This window comes from Nansenia antarctica (assembly GCF_963989245.1).
Source record: "Nansenia antarctica genome assembly, chromosome: 2".
Classification (NCBI taxonomy): Eukaryota; Metazoa; Chordata; class Actinopteri; order Argentiniformes; family Microstomatidae; genus Nansenia; species Nansenia antarctica.
The window spans coordinates 11,256,945-11,275,745 of NC_137675.1; the positions used below are offsets into that span (position 1 = coordinate 11,256,945).

The 18,801-nt window shown below is 49.6% G+C and overlaps 1 pseudogene across 1 annotated transcript in view; it reads left to right on the top strand.

The window, feature by feature from the left end:
• Positions 1–203: 203 nt before the first annotated feature.
• The window catches only part of LOC308149785 (nuclear receptor coactivator 2-like), a 37,495-nt pseudogene continuing 18,897 nt past the window's right edge, over positions 204–18,801 (top strand). The window contains exons 1-8 of the transcript in view: positions 204–312; positions 888–1,060; positions 5,325–5,431; positions 7,876–8,053; positions 8,591–8,770; positions 10,585–10,686; positions 11,976–12,116; positions 12,461–12,608. The product of the transcript in view is annotated as a nuclear receptor coactivator 2-like (transcript). The remainder of the gene's footprint in view (positions 313–887; positions 1,061–5,324; positions 5,432–7,875; positions 8,054–8,590; positions 8,771–10,584; positions 10,687–11,975; positions 12,117–12,460; positions 12,609–18,801) is intronic.

An 18,801-nucleotide genomic window follows, 5' to 3' on the forward strand; every position in this document is an offset into this window, starting at 1 on the left:
CCATGTGACGCTTGCCGCCGCCAGCCTAGCCCCGTACGCTAACTCTGCCATGCTAACTCTGCTACGCTAACTATGCTAGCTCGCTCAACAGCACGGCCCATCTGTGCATTACGGTAGTGTAAGACGTGTATACTCTGGGTCTCTAAATGTTGTTCTCTCTCTCTCTTTCTAACTTTCTCTCTCTCTCTCTCCCTCTGTCCACAGTTGCTGATATTTGACGATGAGTGGTATGGGGGCCAACACCCCTGAGCCCCCCGCCAGGGGAGAGACTCTGAAGAGGAAAGAATGTCCTCCAGACCTCCTGGGGCCCAGGTGAGGACCCCACACACACACACACACACACACACACACTCACTCACTCACTCACTCACACACTCACTCACCAAAACTTATAGACCATAACCTTATAGACCATAACAATATACCCCACAACCATATAGAATCCTATCCTGGGACACACACACACACACACACACACACATCGAACCCAACATTATTGACCATGATGGGGGGTCATAAAATGTTTTGACAGAAATCAGGTCATGCTATACCGTGGTCATACAACGGTCATAGATCGGTCAGGTCATACATCGGTCAGGTCATACAAGGGTCATACACACCAAAAAATGGTCCTGTAGGTTACTACGGTTACTCAAAAGTAGAAGAATTACAGGAACGTTGACGTTCTTCTTGCCTAAGAGGAGGTGTATCTATATGGCTCTGTTAAGCTTGGATAAACAGATGGTGCTGAGGGAGCATTTTTCTTTATCAGTGTACGTGTGCCCCAGAGTTACCTGTCTCTCTCTATCTACCCTTCTCTCTATCTATCTCTCCCCCCTCTCTCTCTTTCTCCCCCTCCCTCCCCCGTTCTCTCCCTTTCTCCACAGCCCCAAGAGGAGCACTGAAAAGCGAAACCGGGAACACGAAAACAAATACATCGAGGAACTGGCTGAGCTGATCTTTGCGAACATCAACGATATCGATAACTTCAACGTCAAGCCTGACAAATGTGCCATCTTGAAGGAAACCGTGAAGCAGATTCGTCAAATCAAAGAGCAGGGTATGGTTATGGTCTTAATTGTACTGAACGTAAACAGCTGAGAGATATTTCATCTTAATGTTATGTAGTACATGTCAACTCGTATCGCTCTCAATACTATACTGAACTCAACAACTCGTGTGTGTGAGTGTAGGTTTCTTGTCAGGCCCTCTCGTCGGGACAATATCGACATTCTACTTCGATCTTATCCTTTTATTACTTTCTTATAACTTTTTTTCAGATTTTATCCCTTTTTCACCCAATTTGGTAGCCAATTGAACCCAACCTAGCATCCAATTATCCCCTGCCTATTGCGAAGGATCCGCCGCACGACCCCGTGGCCGGCAGTCCCAGAGGAGGCCGCCAGGCAGACTAGCTGACTGGCTCCTCGAGCCCAGCACCGTTATTCCGGCACCCAGGGGGCGGTGTTGCGCGACGGATCCTTGTCCGGAAATACTCCTATACCCCCCCTCGGGAGCGGCCGCCCAATATGCCGCTCCCCGTGTGTGCCCCAGCCATATCCGGTTCTGGCGAGCTGGGATTCGATCCCAGTCCCCGGTGGGCAGCTTGCACTAGTGGCCAGTGCTTAGACCGCTACACCACCGTGGGGCACATTACTTTCTTATTACTACTGATTAAACAAATTATTATTATTATTAGTGTCAAGAATTCAGTATTGAGTCGACAAAAGTCCATTCAGTCAGGGAGGAGTGGAGCTGTCACTCACGTCCAGAATCCCCGGAATGGCCTCCAGTTGATCCATCTCCCCCTCTGTGACTCTGTGACTCTGTGAAGAGCCACTCCTCCTCTGTGACTCTGTGAAGAGCCACTGCTGGTCTGGGCTCACACACCTCCACCACCTCTTCCCACTGCCTCTCTTGTGGAGGCTCCACCACCTCTATGGCTTTTCTCTTCCTCAGCTGTTCTGCACTCTCTGCTGGTAGACCTCACGCTCTAAGGAGCGGACCCTTTTAGCATACGCCACCCTCTCTGAATGGAGGCGGTACTGCCTTCCCTTCTCCTCCACAGGCAGGTAGATGTTGAACTGTCGCTGTCGAGAGGTGGTTGTGTTCCATGGAGATGACCTGGTTGAACAAGTCCTACTGGCACTGCTCAGTGTTCTTCAACTGTTGGACACTGAGCGTGGAACGGAAGGCTGTCGAAAAAAAATCAGGATATGTGAGATAATCTGACTTGCTTCTGGCAAACATTTCGGAAATGGTTCATGATTTCTTTCGACTGTTTTTACTGTGATGAGGGTTTAGTAAGTAGAGAGGTGCTCACTACAGCAGGGAGAACCTGGGGTTCATTAGGGGGGTACCCCACCATGACAGGAGGCTGAGGGTGCTTCAATGTCCCCACGTGCCTGAGGTTCTCCAATGCATTTGCCCCAGGGGGCAGAGTGTGTGCATATGACGTATGTGCGTATGACGTATGTGCGTATGCGTGTGTGTGTGTGTGTGTGTGAGTGACTATTCAAGCACCAGTCTTAGAGAGAGTGTGCGTGTGTGTTGTCTTGGATCTGCATGGTGGGGTCCTGATGACTCAGTGGGATGTGTTGCTGTGTGCAGAGAGAGGCTGATGGCACAGGCTGTGTGCCTGCGTAGAAATGCACACTCCCAGGGCAGATGATTCAGTCACTCACACACACACAAACACACACACACACACACACACACACACATACGCACATACGTCATACGCACACACTCTTCATGATGATGATGGTGATGATGATGATGAGGCGGCAGCCTGCTGTGATTCACAGTGAAAGGGATTATGTAAGGATGAGCAATGTGATGTAAGATTCCGAGAGGAGAGGAGAGTAATCTGATTGGTCCGTGTGCCCCGGTGGCAGAGAGAGGCTCATGCCACGCGCAGCAACAACACACCCCGCCCCCCCAGCTGTACAGGACAGCCAAGCGTTAGTACGGAGGGCAGTGAAGTTGTGTGTGCGATAATACTCTTATGCAGTCATATTTATAAGGAGAGAGAGAGAGAGAGAGAGAGGGTGGATGGATGGATGGATGGATGGATGGATGGATGGAGGGAGAGATGCAGGAAGGGAGAGGGAGGGGGTGAGAGAGAGAGACAGAGAGATATTTGACAAATATTTGCCAAGCAGTAAGATACTGTACACATTAAAACACATTCAAAGCAGTGACATGCTGACCTAATTGTCTTGGTACCATTTTGGATAGTTGGGACAGCTGCTCACACTAGCATGTAGCATGTAGCTACAATAGCCTGTAGCACTGTTCATACTGTAGCCTGTAGCATGTAGCTACAATAGCCTGTAGCGCTGTTCTGTCAGAGAAGAGAGATCAATCCATACAGTATTGATCTGCAGAGTGTTGAATCGGCTGCCCAGCATTATGTCCGGCAGCAGCGGCAACAACAGCAGCACACACTCACTAGCTTTTTAGTTTAGTGTTTCTCTGGGTTTGGGACACAGGGGGGGAGTCTGGTGGTGGAGGTCGACATCAGAGGACGGGGCTCATTGTAAATGCACGGGACGGAACCGAGGAACGAATTACAATGAGCCCCGTCCTCCGATTTCTACCTCCACCGGCCTCTACTGCTGTATACAGTAGGAAGCACTATGGCCAGGCCAGACTCAGCCAAGGTGTCAGCCCGCCCCCCCAACCACACCACACTCTGGGGGGGGCCAGAGAGAGTGACACAATCCATGACAGTTGTTCCACTACCCACTTAGGTAGAACATGTCCACGGTGTGACAGTGTGGCCAGATCATAACAGGGTGTCCCACCCTAGTCTGCAGGGACAGGAAGGAATGTCCGCTCTCTGTGTTTTAACGAGGCACACAGGGCAAGAGGCAATGACTCTGTTGTGGAGAGAGAGGAGGAGAGGGAGAGGGAGAGGAGGAGAGGGAGAGGGAGAGGGAGAGGAGGAGAGGGAGAGGGAGAGGGAGAGGAGGAGGAGGAGGAGGAGAGGGAGAGGCAGAGAGAGTGAGAATGAGAGGGAGAGAGGGAGGGGGAGAGAGAGAGGGAGGGGGAGAGAGAGAGGGAGGGAGAGGGAGAGGGAGAGGGAATATGACAGGGAGGGACAGGTCTAGTGATGCGTTAACAGGACACTCAATCCCTCTGTGATATGGCCTGGCTAGTACACACACACGCACACACACTCACACACAGCCCACACAGCCACACTGGTCGGACTGTATCCTGTGTCTATAGACACTTATACTATAGGTTTATACTCATACTATATTAATATTAATGTCTCCTAATACTATATTGACACTAATACTATATTAATACTAATGTGGTTGTACCCTGTGTTAGAGACAAGATGTATACTATAGGCTTCTACTCATATTTAAACTAATACTAATGTTTTCTAATAGTACTGGCTCTACTCTTCATAGTTTTGGGTTGACAGCAGGGGAGGCTGGTGGAGGTATAAATCGGAGGCCGGGCATTACAATCAGCCCGTCCTCCGATGTTTCTACCCTCCCCCGGGTCGACCGTAAGAAGACCGCAAAAACAGTCCAATCATGGTCAGCACCTGTCGCAGCCTCTCTCCCTCCCACCATCACTCTCCTAGGAGGTGTCCATCTGAGCTCTGAGTCACCAACCACCAGTTGTCATTGGCTGCTTTCCACTAGAGCTCTCCACCCCCCGCCCTCCACACATCCTGTACAATGTTGACATGATTGGTTAAAGTGATGGTCAGTTGATGTGACATGAACATGAGTCATGTTATTTCTCTCTCTCTCTCTCTCTCTCTCTCTCTCTCTCTCTCTCTCTCTCTCTCTCTCTCTCTCTCTCTCTCTCTCTCTCTCTCTCTCTCTCTCTCTCTCTCTCTCTCTCTCTCCCCCTCTCTCTCTCCCTCCCATCTGGGCTCCAGGGGGTTTTCGGGGGCGAGACGATTGTGTTCATAAGTGGTGAATAGGACCCAAACTCAATTTGTATGTTGCTGTAATGTTTTATGACGATTACTAAAATGCCAATACAATATGTAAAACTTTTTTTTTTTAAAAGGACCCAAACTCAACTGTTGTGTGGATTTGGTTGTGAAATGTGATCTCTGACAATCTCACTTCTCTCTCACCTCCTCTCCCGTCTCCCTCCCTCCTTCTCTCTCCCCTCTCCCTTCCCCTCCTCACCTCTCCCTTCCCCTCCTCCCCTCTCCCTTCCCTTCCCCTCCTCACCTCTCCCTTCCCCTCCTCCCTCTCCCTTCCCTTCCCCTCCTCACCTCTCCCTTCCCCTCCTCTTCTCTCCCTCCCTCCTACCTACACCCCCTCTCCCTCCCCCCCCCACAGAGAAGACCACCACCACCACAGATACGGAGGAGGTCCAACAGGCGGACGTCTCCTCTACTGGTCAAAGTGTGATCGACAAAGATGCTCTCGGACCAATGATGTTGGAGGTGGGCGTGGCTACAACACATCTGATTAAACATGTGACTCCACACACACACACACACACACACCACCTCACCACTCACTTCAAATGAGAATGTGTTTATATAGGGCACTTTATACATCAGTACAATACAATGGTCTTCACAGGACATCGCTATTACAGGACTTGTGTGAAATGAGGCACTTGAAAGGTTCTGAAAGTCCATTCTCATTTCCGGACGATTCAGAAAAGGCGAAATGAAGTTCCCATTCCGGTAAAGGGAAAACATCCCGTTTCTATTACCCCGACCGTCGCAACTGAACAAAAAGAAAAAAAGAAATAATCTTTAGCCATTATTGACGCGAAATGTCAGTGGGCCTCTCGAATGGACTGAACCGTGGACCAGTTGACCTTGATGTCGACCAATGGGCGTTCAGGAACTGCTGTGACGTGCTTGGAGTCTCTCTTATATATCTGCTGTGAACAACGTCATCCTCACCACCTGTGTGTGTGTGTGTGTGTGTGTGTGTGTGTTAGTTGTACATACTCCAGTTCTCTGTCAAATCTGGCTTGGCACAAGGTATTTATACCCCTCCATGTTCCGACGTCACAATGCTGAGACACAGTAGCGGCTAAATATATCCTCCAGGACGCCACGCTGGGTCCTCCACGCACTGGGGAGAGGTGCAGGGGAGGGAGGGAGACAGGCAGGGGGAGGGAGGGAGACAGGTAGAGGGAGGGAGGGAGGGAGGGAGGGAAGGAGAGGGAGAGACAGGCAGGCAGGGAGGGAGAGAGAGAGAGGGAGGCTGGGAGAAACAGGCAGGGTGGGAGGGAGGGGGAGAGACAGGAAAGGGGGAGGGAGGGAGGGTGGGAGGGAGAGACAGGGGGAGGGAGGGAGGGTGGGAGGTGAGACAGACAGACAGGCAGGCAGGGAGCGAGACTGGGAGAGACAGGCAGGGGGAGGGAGGGAAAGGACAGAGAGAGAGAGAGAGGGAGGATGGGAGAAGGGGAGTGAGAGAGAGACAGGCAGAGAGGGAAGTGAGCGGGGAGACGGAGAAAGAGGAGGAGGAGGAGGAGAGAGACAGAGAAGGAAAGAATGCACAGCTAGCTATGGGGGACAATGCTGAGCCAACAGAAATGTTCGCTGTCGTGTCGCTACTAGCCACAGAAGGTTGGTTTAGTCCTCTGGCCTGTACCGTCACACACACACACACACACACACACACACACACACACACACTAGCCATGAACAAACCACAGGAGTCGGTTTGATGCTGCCAAGAGACCACACATACATACACACACACACACACACACACACACAGGCACACACACACACTGGCCATGAACAAACCACACATGATTCTGTTTAATGTTGTTAAGAGAACAGGTTGACAGAGTGCTCGGATGACAGAGTGGTCGCTGGCTCCAGCGTCATGGCTAGTGTTGATATTATTAACTATTTGACAGTATATCCAACTTGAAATAGATGATTCTGTTGTGATTCTTCTTCTAGTACCTATTTGACCTGGTCACTGTTGTGTGACTACCTCCACCCAAACCCTGCTCCTGTCATCTCAGAGTCTAGACTGTGGTGTTGTACAGCTGGAATGAGATATTCCCACAAGCTCCCAGGCTTGATGGAATGAGGCTACTAGCCTAACTCTCTAACACACACACACACACACACACACACACACACACACACACACACACACACGTCACACACACGCTGGCGCTCCCTAACGAGTTGGGATGAGCTTTCCTTTTCTCCGAGCTATTAAGCTCAGCGATGATGACGACGACGATGATGATGATGATGATGATGATGATGAATGCTGGAGGAGGGAATCTGGGTCATCTGAGGCGAAGTGAGACAGTTAATTTCATGTTACACCACGGCGCTCGCTTCACTGTGCAGCTAATCTACGGCATTCCAAGGTCACCATAGCGATGGGGGGCCATCTTGTTTTAATAATAGGCGCACTCGCTGGTCACATGCTGTTATCCCATTCCTTACCATAGTTCTGTCCAATAATTGTGCGTCACGAAGTTATGATAGGTAGGGAGTCTGGACATGATTTATGTCTCGCTGTAGTAAGATTATATTCATATTGTACCTCACCTCTCTGTGGTTCTTCATTGAAGAGGCTCTTGTCCTTGTAGGAGATGTCGTTCTGCTTCTAGGAGGTTTGCTTGCTTCCTGTCAAATAATCATATATGAACCATATGCTCATTGCATTTGCTCTGTTTATTTTCCATATCAGCATCAGCTCTGAAAGGACCATATTTCGTGGTTTCACACATGACCTCTCTCTGACCATCCTCTTCCTCTTCTTCCTCTTTCTCTCCCTCATCCTCTTCCCCCTCCTCCTCTTCCTCCTACCCCCTCCTCCTTCTCCTACTCCACCCACTCATCTCCCTCTTCCCTCCTCCTCTCCCCCTCCTCCTCCGCCCCCTTCTCCACAGGCGCTGGACGGCTTCTTCTTCGTGGTGAACATGGAGGGGAACATTGTGTTCGTGTCGGAGAACGTGAGCCAGTACCTGCGCTACCAGCAGGAGGAGCTCATGAACACCAGCGTCTACAGCATCCTGCACGTGGGAGACCACGCTGAGTTCATCAAGAACCTGCTGCCCAAGAGCCTGGGTGAGCCAGACCCTCATCCTCATCTCCATCAGACCAGTCACATGCCTCGTTGTGACCTGAACATGGCTGCTCCATAGAGTTAGAAACACTAGAGGGAACACTCCCCCTCCATAGAGTTATAAACACTAGATGGAACACTCCCCCTCCATAGAGTTATAAACACTAGATGGAGCACTCCCTTAAATTAATTCAGATATATGCAAATACATGGAATTGGCGTTGTTCTTTTTTCTTTTTTCGCCGCTCCGTTTAATGTGTGTGTGTGTGTGTGTGTGTGTGTTGTGTGTTGTGTGTTGTATGTTGTGTGTGTGTGTGCGTGTCTAGTGGATAGTGAGTTGGACTTGTGATCGCAAGGTTGTGAGTTCAAATCCCGCCTGAAGCCACACCACTACTAGTGTGCCCTTGGGTAAGGCACTTAGCCCTCAGTTACTCCAGGGGGAATGTCCCTATAATTCGTAATTGTAAGTCGCTTTGGATAAAAGCGTCTGCTAAATGGCAAAATTATTATTAAAATTGTGCGTCCATGTGTTCCTACAGTGAACCGGGCTGCCAGGTCCAGTGAGAACCCCAACAGGAACAGCCACACGTTTAACTTCCGCATGCTGGTGAACCCCCACGAAGAGGAGGAGTCTCAGGAACAGGAAGTTCAGCAGAAGTACGAGACCATGCAGTGTTTCGCCGTCTCCGAGCCAAAGTCCATCAAAGAGGAAGGAGAAGGTAAATAAGCCGTCGTACAGGGGAGGCTGACGGAGGTAGAAATCGTGGAGGAGGTATAAATTGCATTACAATCAGCCCGTCCTCCGATGTTTCTACCCTCCCCCGGGTCGACCGTAAGAAGACCGCAAAAACAGTCCAATCATGGTCAGCACCTGTCGCAGCCTCTCTCCCTCCCAAATCATTGTAATGCATGGAACGGAATGAGGAATTGTTCCATTCTACTCCGCTCCATGCATTACAATGAGCCCGTCCTCTGATTTCTACCTCCACCAGCCTCCCTAGGCTGTCATACATAGCATACCTACAGTAGGAGGTCAGACATAGGCCAATCATAAAGGCTACAACATGCTACAACAAGATTCTGGGCTTTTGATTGGCTAACGGCCTGTTCGTCCCACCTCGGTCCAATTTCATTGGCTATCGGTGCGGTAGGCCATTTTCGCTGACCCCTGAAATTGCTAATGCTAGCAGTTCGAAGTGACGGTTCAAGTTAAAGATTGGTTAAGGTTAGGGTTGGGGGGGGGGGGGTAAGAGTCTGGGTTAAAGTAAGGGTTAAGGTTAGGGGGGGGGCAGTGGTTTAAAAACCGCTAACAAGACGTGGCCGTCAAGGTCACGGTCTGCGTTATGACTCATACGTAGGGAAGCCTTGGGATAATCCCCTATCTTCCCGCCTCGTCTTCCCGTGGGACTTGGCATGAAATCACTCTTGGAATGAGGTCATTTGGAAAAAAAAGACAAATTGGTATTTTTCTGTCACAGATGTTGTGATGAGCACTTCAACAGCTCAACGTAACGTTCATGTGTTCCAGTGTTGAAGGTTATTGTTATTATCAGTGCTTGTTTATGGTTGTTTATCGTCAGAGCTCAAGCCAGAGCTCAAAATGTTGTGGGCCATATTGGTGTGCTGTGGTTTTGGACCATATCCCTCTGGGTCTCAGGCTTGGACAGCTAACACAGACCTGTCTCCTCCTCACTGCTCAGATCTCTCTCTCTCTCTCTCTCTCTCTCTCTCTCTCTCTCTCTCTCTCTCTCTCTCTGTCTCTCTGTCTCTCGCGTTCGCTCTCTCTAGCTCTCTCTCTCTCTCTTTCTCTCTCGTGTCCTGCCCTCCTTTCCACTCCCTCCATCCGCCTGGTCCACAGAGAGGAGTCTCCTCCTTGGGAAGTCTAATTAGCATCGTTAGCTTCCTCTTCCCCCCCCGGGGGCTCGGAGGAGGAGGGAAATCTGTCTAACGTCTAATTTTAGTCCTCAGCTTCCCAGATATTTAGCTAAATTGTTTCCTGTGACATTGAAACCAAACCCACACCAGAGCTGAACATTCAACCTAGACGTGGTGTCACCACTAACAAGAAGGTGTTGAGGGGTTAGGGTGTCCGTAGCTAGATAAGGTGGGGGGGGGGGGGCATTGAAGTATTGTTATGTAACCTGGTTCTAGTGGTAAACTCACTCCTCCAACACCCCCACCGGCTATCGAATTGCTAGCTTTTCGGTGGTTAACAATTGGTGAATCGTGAAATCGAGTGAGCGAGGAGGCAATACTATTTTTGCGGCAACGTGTCACACACCTTTTACACACCTCTTACACTTAACACTGGCTCAGCCAAGATGACGTAGAGGTCCGAAGGTGTTGGGGAAACTGTCCTCCATCTTGGCACCAGAATGTTCCACAACAATAACATTCTAATTTAGAACTAGAATCCAACTGTCACAGGACGTTGGGTGCTAACATGGAGTCTCTACCTATAGCCTTGACTTGGACCAGTAATAATAATAATAATAATACATATGTCCTGTGTGTGTTGTTGTTTGTGATGTAGATTTCCAGTCGTGTCTCATCTGTGTGGCGCGGAGGGTCCCCGTCAAGGAGAGGCCGATGCTGCCCGCCTACGAGAGCTTCACCACCAGACAGGACCTCCAGGGTGAGGGGCCAGTGCTGCTGCAGACTGGGGCAGGGGAGGCAGACTGGGGCAGGGGAGGCTGCTAGAGACAGACTGGGACAGGGGAGGCTGCTAGAGACAGACTGGGGCAGGGGAGGCTGCTAGAGACAGACTGGGGCAGGGGAGGCTGCTAGAGACAGACTGGGGCAGGAGAGGCTGCTAGAGACAGACTGGGACAGGGGAGGCTGCTAGAGACAGACTGGAGCAGGGGAGGCTGCTAGAGACAGACTGGGACAGGGGAGGCTGATAGAGGCAGACTGGGGCAGGAGAGGCTGCTAGAGACCAGACTGGGCCAGGGGAGGCTGCTAGAGGCAGACTGGGACAGGGGAGGCTGATGGAGGCAGACTGGGACAGGGGAGGCTGCTAGAGACAGACTGGGCCAGGGGAGGCTGCTAGAGGCAGACTGGGACAGGGGAGGCTGATAGAGGCAGACTGGGGCAGGAGAGGCTGCTAGAGACCAGACTGGGCCAGGGGAGGCTGCTAGAGGCAGACTGGGACAGGGGAGGCTGATGGAGGCAGACTGGGACAGGGGAGGCTGATGGAGGCAGACTGGGACAGGGGAGGCTGCTAGAGACAGACTGGGCCAGGGGAGGCTGCTAGAGACAGACTGGAGCAGGGGAGGCTGATGGAGGCAGGGGAGGCTGATGGAGGCAGGGGAGGCTGCTGGAGGCAGACATTAGAGGACCGGCTCACTGGACAAATGGAACAAAATGAATGCATTACTCACACATGCATTACAATGTGCCCATCCTCCAAATCCTACCTCCACCGGCCTCCCCTGATGCTGGGTTACTGTGGGTTACTCAGTGGTGAAAACTGGACTAATTCCCAGGTGGAACCCGGGTGGAACAAGAGTCAAATTGAATGATGAGACTAAAGTGTTTAAAACGCCAACAACAAATTCCCAGAATCCGGTTCCCGCGGGATCCGCCTTTACTCACAGTTGTATGGATCTTATTTATGGTTCCATTACAGTTGTAGCTATGGTTACGGTGTCATCACTTCTGAAGGGAGTTGTGACTTCATCCAATGCTTTTTGTTTCAACATCATGTTAGGACCTCAAAATGTTCTGAAACATGACATTTCATTGTATTATTGTTATTTCGTTTTTTTTATTATTATGTTATATTATATTATTATTTATTTATTTATTTTTATTTTTTTACCTCCCTCATCAGAGGACTTTTTAGTTGTAGTCATTTGAACAGTTATCAGACATGTATTAGATCTCCTGGTACTGTTGGTGTAAGTGAGTGTTGCTGCCCCCCAGGTAAGATCACGTCCCTGGACACCAGCCTGCTGAGAGCCTCTATGAGGCCCGGCTGGGAGGACCTGGTGAGGAGGTGCATCCAGAGGTTCCACCTGCAGAACGACGGGGAGATGTCCTTCGCCAAGAAGCACCAGCAGGAAGGTGGGTGGAACCAAGGGTGGAGGACGGGCAGGTCTGGAGGCTAGGGGTCTCAAGGGAGTGCCCCCCCCCCCAGTTGCCTGAGCTCTTCCATCATATTTGAGCTTGACTACGATTTTATCTTTTTGTATTTTTGTTTTCTTTTTTTTGTACAGTGTCCTTAAGTCTGAGAAAGGCGCTTTTAAATTAAATCTATTATTATTATTATTATTATTATTATTATTATTATTATTATTATTATGATCTCTTTGGTTACTGTCACTAACTCTCCATCTTTCTTTTTCCCTTTCTTTTCTAATTTTCCCTTTTCCCTCTCTCTCTCCCTCCCCCCCTCCTCTCCTCTCCAGTCCTGAGGCTGGGCCATGCGTTCAGCCCTCTCTACCGCTTCTCTCTGTCTGACGGTACCATCGTCTCGGCTCACACCAAGAGCAAGCTGGTGCGCTCCCCCGCCACCAACGACCCCCAGCTCTACATGTCCCTCCACATCCTGCAGAGGCACGTACCCTCACCCTCACCCTCTCTCTCTCTCTTTCTCTCTCAAACAATAGAAGTGGATCTTATCAGAGAGGTTCGTTTGGTTACATTTGGGAACTTACATTGTAGATTTTAAGGCGGTAAGTGATGTGGTAGGTGACTCTGTCTTCTGACTGGCTAGGTGAAACAGTTACACCCACCTAATCTACTGTCCCCTCAGACCTCCATAGGGTATAGGGCTAGGGTATAGGGCTTGGGGTAGGGTATAGGGCTAGGGTATAGGGGTAGGGTATAGGGCTTGGGGTAGGGTATAGGGCTTGGGGTAAGGTATAGGGGTAGGGTATAGGGCTTGGGGTAGGGTATAGGGCTTGGGGTAGGGTATAGGGGTAGGGTATAGGGCTTGGGGTAGGGTATAGGGCTTGGGGTAGGATATAGGGGTAGGGTATAGGGCTTGGGGTAGGGTATAGGGGTATGGTATAGGGCTTGGGGTAGGGTATAGGGGTAGGGTATAGGGCTTGGGGTAGGGTATAGGGCTTGGGGTAGGGTATAGGGGTAGGTTATAGGGCTAGGGTATAGGGGTAGGGTATAGGGCTTGGGGTAGGGTATAGGGGTAGGGTATAGGGCTAGGGTATAGGGGTAGGGTATAGGGCTTGGGGTAGGGTATAGGGCTTGGGGTAGGGTATAGGGGAAGGGTATAGGGCAGGGGTCGGGAACCTTTTTGACTGGGAGAGCCATAAAAGCCAAATATTTCTAAATGTATTTCATTGAGAGCCATATAGTATTTTTAACATATAATAAATTAAATATGTCTTACTTTTAATGCGATTTCTGGTGCTGCATGGTTTTGCTGATGTCCTTGTAGTCTGGTTCATACGTGGTGAGGTTGAGCTTCATGCAGGCGTTGAGGCTTCCATCAGTTAAACGTGAGCGTAGGTTGGTCTTAATGTTCCTCATATGCGAGAATGACTGCTCACATACATATGTAGAGCCAAACATGGTCAATACGGCAATACTAACACGCTGCATTGTGTGGTATGTCACAGGAAGCTCGTTCCAAGTTTTCAGAATCAGCTGGTCTTCAGGTTGAAGTTTTTTCATTTCTGTCCACTTGTGTTCCCTCGCCAGCTCTGCTCGCTGTCGCGCAAGACTTTCCAACTCTCCATTAAGTGTCTTGAACTTACTCATCCACATGTCTGATGCCTTCAGGTCAGCAACTTCCAGCTCAAAGTCTCCCATAGAGACCCCAGGGATGCATGTCAGGTCGATTTTGTCCACTGCACACTCATGTGGATGAGTGATGAACTTGAAAAGACCAGTGCGCGCTCGAAATTCTCCAAAACGTGCTTTGAATGACTGCAGGAGATTGGACGTAAAGCCAGCTAGCTGCTGGAGATCCAGATGTTGAGTGGAGTCACTTGCTAAGCATGCATAAATTGTTGCAGTGTTACAAAGTGCAGAAGACGACCTGTTTCAATGTCCCTGAGAAAGACTTCCAGCTTGCTTTCAAATGCAAACACTGCTTGTTGAAGGGATGAGATTGTATTTCCAATACCTTGCATTTTCACATTGAGCTGGTTCAGATGGCCTGTTATGTCCACGAGATAGTGAAACTGCAGGAGCCAGTCAGTGTTGTCTAGCTCAGGATGCTTGACGCCTTTCATTTGAAGAAAAGTCCGGATTTCACTCAGGCAAGCTGCAAAACGGCTGAGCACCTTTCCCCTTGACAACCAACCCACGTTGCTGTGTAAAAGCAGACTGGGATAATGATTCCCAACTTCTTCTAACAGAGCTTTAAACTGGCGATCATTTAAAGCTCGGGCAACAATGAAGTTGACCACTCGAATGACCAGCGACATCACCTCACCTAGCTCCTGGCCACACGTCTGAGCGCAAAGCGCCTCCTGGTGCAGGATGCAATGAAAACTTAGGATGGCTCTCTTTTCATGTTCACGGAGAAGCGCTACAAATCCTTTGTTCTTCCCCAACATACAGGGTGCACCATCAGTACAGACAGAAATAAGTTTATCCATCGGCAGTTTTTTTTCTTTAGCAAACTCCATGAAAGACGTGAATAAATGTGACTGCTCCTGGTGTTTCTGGACACCTCTCGGAAATGAGAAAGACGTCAAATTCGTCTTTAAAGTTTTTTTTTCCTTTTTTTCAGATTTTCGTTTTTTTAGCTAACATTCAACTCGAAGATGTTAAGTACCCACTCGTTATTTTTCCGAACAGTTTTACGTTCATTAAATAAGTGTAATCTATAACACAATGACTTCGTTTCTTGTTGTTTGATGGGGATTCATTATCTTTGATGGGGATTTTATGTGCTTAGTGATTTCCGGTGTAGCAACTTTCAAATACTCATGTCGTCTTCAATTTGTTTCCGATTTCAATGTATGATGCATCATTTGAAAGCTTACAATCTGTAGTTTAAGCACATGTAAAAAACTGGAAAATGATTTCGCCTACAGGTAGCCCTTTTCATTGGGCTGTGTCACAAATCCTCTCCTCTGGTTGTCCCTTTCATTGGCAAAACAGCCAAGCTTTCCTCACGCAGTGTGTCACCTGCAGCATACCTGGCAAATATACTGAACTGAGATAGATGGCTAACATCTGTTGACTCATCTAACGCGAGAGAAAAGTATGTCCCGGCGTTTATGTCCTTAATTTGTGTTTCCTCAACTTGATTTGCCATCATGATGCTACGATCGTGAACAGTTCTTGCTGACAGAGGCATGTCTTTTATTCGTTTGATTATCTTGTCTTTATTTGGGAAGTCATCAAACAGTTCATTGGCCACATCAAGCATGAATGTTTTGGCATACTCGCCATCTGTGAATGGCTTTCCATTCCTGACTATTGCCAAAGCACCCGCAAAACTAGCGGAATTCCCGTCACGAGTGGCGGCTGGTGCTAAACATTTTGGGTGGGGCACAGGTTATGGGGGCATGCTCCACGGGGAAGAATATCAACTTTAAAATCTGGATTTACAGTCGATTTTAGCATGAGAATAGCTCTACCCCCCTGTACAGACCTCGCCATCCCCTCTACCCCCCTGTACAGACCTCTTCATCCCCTCTACCCACCTCTACAGACCTCTTCATCCCCTCTACCCCCCTGTACAGACCTCTTCATCCCCTCTACCCACCTCTACAGACCTCTTCATCACCTCTACCCACCTCTACATCTCCTCTACCCACCTCTCCATCCCCTCTACCCCCTGTACAGACCTCTCCATCCCCTCTACCCTCCTCTACAGACCTCTTCATCCCCTCTACCCCCCTGTACATACCTCCTCATCCCCCCTACCCCCCTGTACAGACCTCTTCATCCCCTCTACCCCCCTGTACATACCTCCTCATCCCCCCTACCCCCCTGTACAGACCTCTCCATCCCCTCTACCCCCCCTGTACAGACCTCTTCATCCCCTCTACCCCCCTGTACAGACCTCTTCATCCCCTCTACCCCCCTGTACATACCTCCTCATCCCCCCTACCCCCTGTACAGACCTCTCCATCCCCTCTACCCCCCTGTACAGACCTCTTCATCCCCTCTACCCCCCTGTACAGACCTCTTCATCCCCTCTACCCCCCTGTACAGACCTCTTCATCCCCCCTACCCACCTCTACAGACCTCTTCATCCCCCCTACCCACCTCTACAGACCTCTTCATCCCCCCTACCCACCTCTACATACCTCCTCATCCCCCCTACCCCCCTGTACAGACCTCTCCATCCCCTCTACCCCCCCTGTACAGACCTCTCCATCCCCTCTACCCCCCTGTACAGACCTCTTCATCCCCTCTACCCCCCTGTACAGACCTCTTTATCCCCTCTACCCCCCTGTACAGACCTCTTCATCCCCCCTACCCCCCTGTACAGACCTCTTCATCCCCTCTAGTGAGTGTGTGAGTGTGTGAGTGTGTGTGTGTGTGTGTGTGTGTGTGTGTGTGTGTGTGTGTGTGTGTGTGTGCGTGTGTGCGTGTGTGCGTGTGTGCGTGTGTGCGTGTGTGTGTGCGTGTGCTGAATACATAAACAAACAAGCTAAAAGACGACAATAGAAAACGTACCATGCTGACGATATTACTAAATGTTTGAAGTAGCTTTTATCTTAGCTGACTCTCTTACCTTCAGGTCGAGTTTGTGTATTCTGGCTTCGCAAAACACCAACAGTAGCAGCCTAACAGCCGCGGAGATTGCGACCACAAACGAAGTTTGACTTCGGTAATAGGTCCAGTTGTAATATCCTCAAGCAGGGGAGGCTGGTTCATTAGGGGCAATTGCACAATGCCCCACCAAAGGGAGAAGAGAGAGATTTTTTTTCTATGACTTCTAGACAGTGTTGCTTCTGAATATCATAGTCCAATCAGCTAGTGTTCTGTGGCGTATATCATAGTCCAATCAGCTAGTGTTCTGTGGAGTATGTTCCAATCAGCTTCAAGTCCCGCCCCTTTCGGTGCATGTCCCAAAACCCCATAGACAAATGACCGAATGGCCTGAAGTTACCAAAATAGATTTTACATGCAAGTCTACGAGAACAGCCTAGTGCAATTTCGCGTAGTGTGAAAGTTGCCCCGAAAGGGGCGGGACTTGAAGCTGATTGGAACATACTCCACAGAACACTAGCTGATTGGACTATGATATACGCCACAGAACACTAGCTGATTGGACTATGATATTCAGAAGCAACACTGTCTAGAAGTCATAGAAAAAAAATCTCTCTCTTCTCCCTTTGGTGGGGCATTGCCCAATTGCCCCTAATGAACCAGCCTCCCCTGCCCGTCACCTTGCTTGGTCCACCCACGCAGTTGCTGTTGACTCGTCTGCACTCTCCGCTGTAGCTCCTCGCATGCCTTTTTCCTGCTGTCCCCCGCTGGATATTTCGATGCAAATGAAGCATGATGCGTATCGAAGTGCCGCTTTATATTTGACCGTTTCATCGATGCAATTTTATCATTGCATATTAGACATACCGCAGATCCTGCGATCTCCACAAATGCAAATTCCTCTGTCCACGCAGCCTGGAATGCACGGTAATCATCGTCTTTTTTTCTTTTTGCCATCTTTCTCGTTACAAGGGTTGAAGCGTATAAGCTAGTTCACTATCTGATCAAATTGTTTTTTATTTATTCACCTTTACAACGACCTCTGACACTCTCGCGAGACATTGGTTCCCGACCCGACCCACGGGTCACGGGTCATGGGTCCCGTGAAGAGTCCCGTGAAATGTAACTTCAAAACTCATTTCTGTTTACTTTAAAATGACACAGTATTATTACGCAATATCACAAGTATTTTTATTTTTTTTATTTTTTTTATTTTTTTTTATTTTTTTTACTTTTCAACCCAATTGTCTGGGAGCCATATGCCGTCACCGGAAGAGCCATATATGGCTCGCGAGCCATAGAGGTTCCCGACCGCTGGGCTAGGGTATAGGGGCTAGGGGGTAGGGTATAGAGGTAGGACGTAGAGACTAGGGTGTAAGGTGTAGGGTCTACAGGGTAGGATGTAGGTGCTAGGGCTCCATTTGGGATTGGGCCCAAGTTTTAACTCTTGGAACAGGACCTGCACTGTGTTATGCAGCAGTCTAAGACACAGACCCTGGGTCTGTTTCTTTCTGTCCGTCCATCCGTCTGTTCATCCGCCGGTTCAGTGGCCCCCCCCCCCCCCCGGCAGAGCCGAGACAGCCATGACAGAACCCTTGTTGTTGACTCTGTGGAGCGAGACCGACAGCAACACTTTGGCTTTTTTCTTGTTGAAATCTGTTGAAAAAACTTGATAATGTTTTCTTCAGTGCTGAACATACAATAAGGTCTTTGTGTGTGTGTGTGTGTGAGCGTGTGTATGTATGACAGTGTTGTTGTAGCCTGAAGCTGCGAACGCTCTGTGTGTGTGTGTGTGTGTGTGTGTGTGTGTGTGTGTGTGTGTGTCAGGGGAGGAGGCCATTGGAGGACGGGGCTCGTTGTAACACACGGAATGAGGAACGGGTTCACACATTTGAGAACGCTCCTCATTCCGTTCCGCGCGTTCCAACGAGCCCTCCGTCCTCCGATGTCGGCCTCCCCTGGTGTGTGTGTGCGCAGCGTGTCCGACGTGTGTCCGAGGTTGACTCTGTTGAGTACACACGCCGTCTTGTTAACGGGTACAGTTACATTGGCAGCTGTTTATCTGTTATGACCGGTGATAAGACTGGTCAACGTTTAACGCACCTTCACT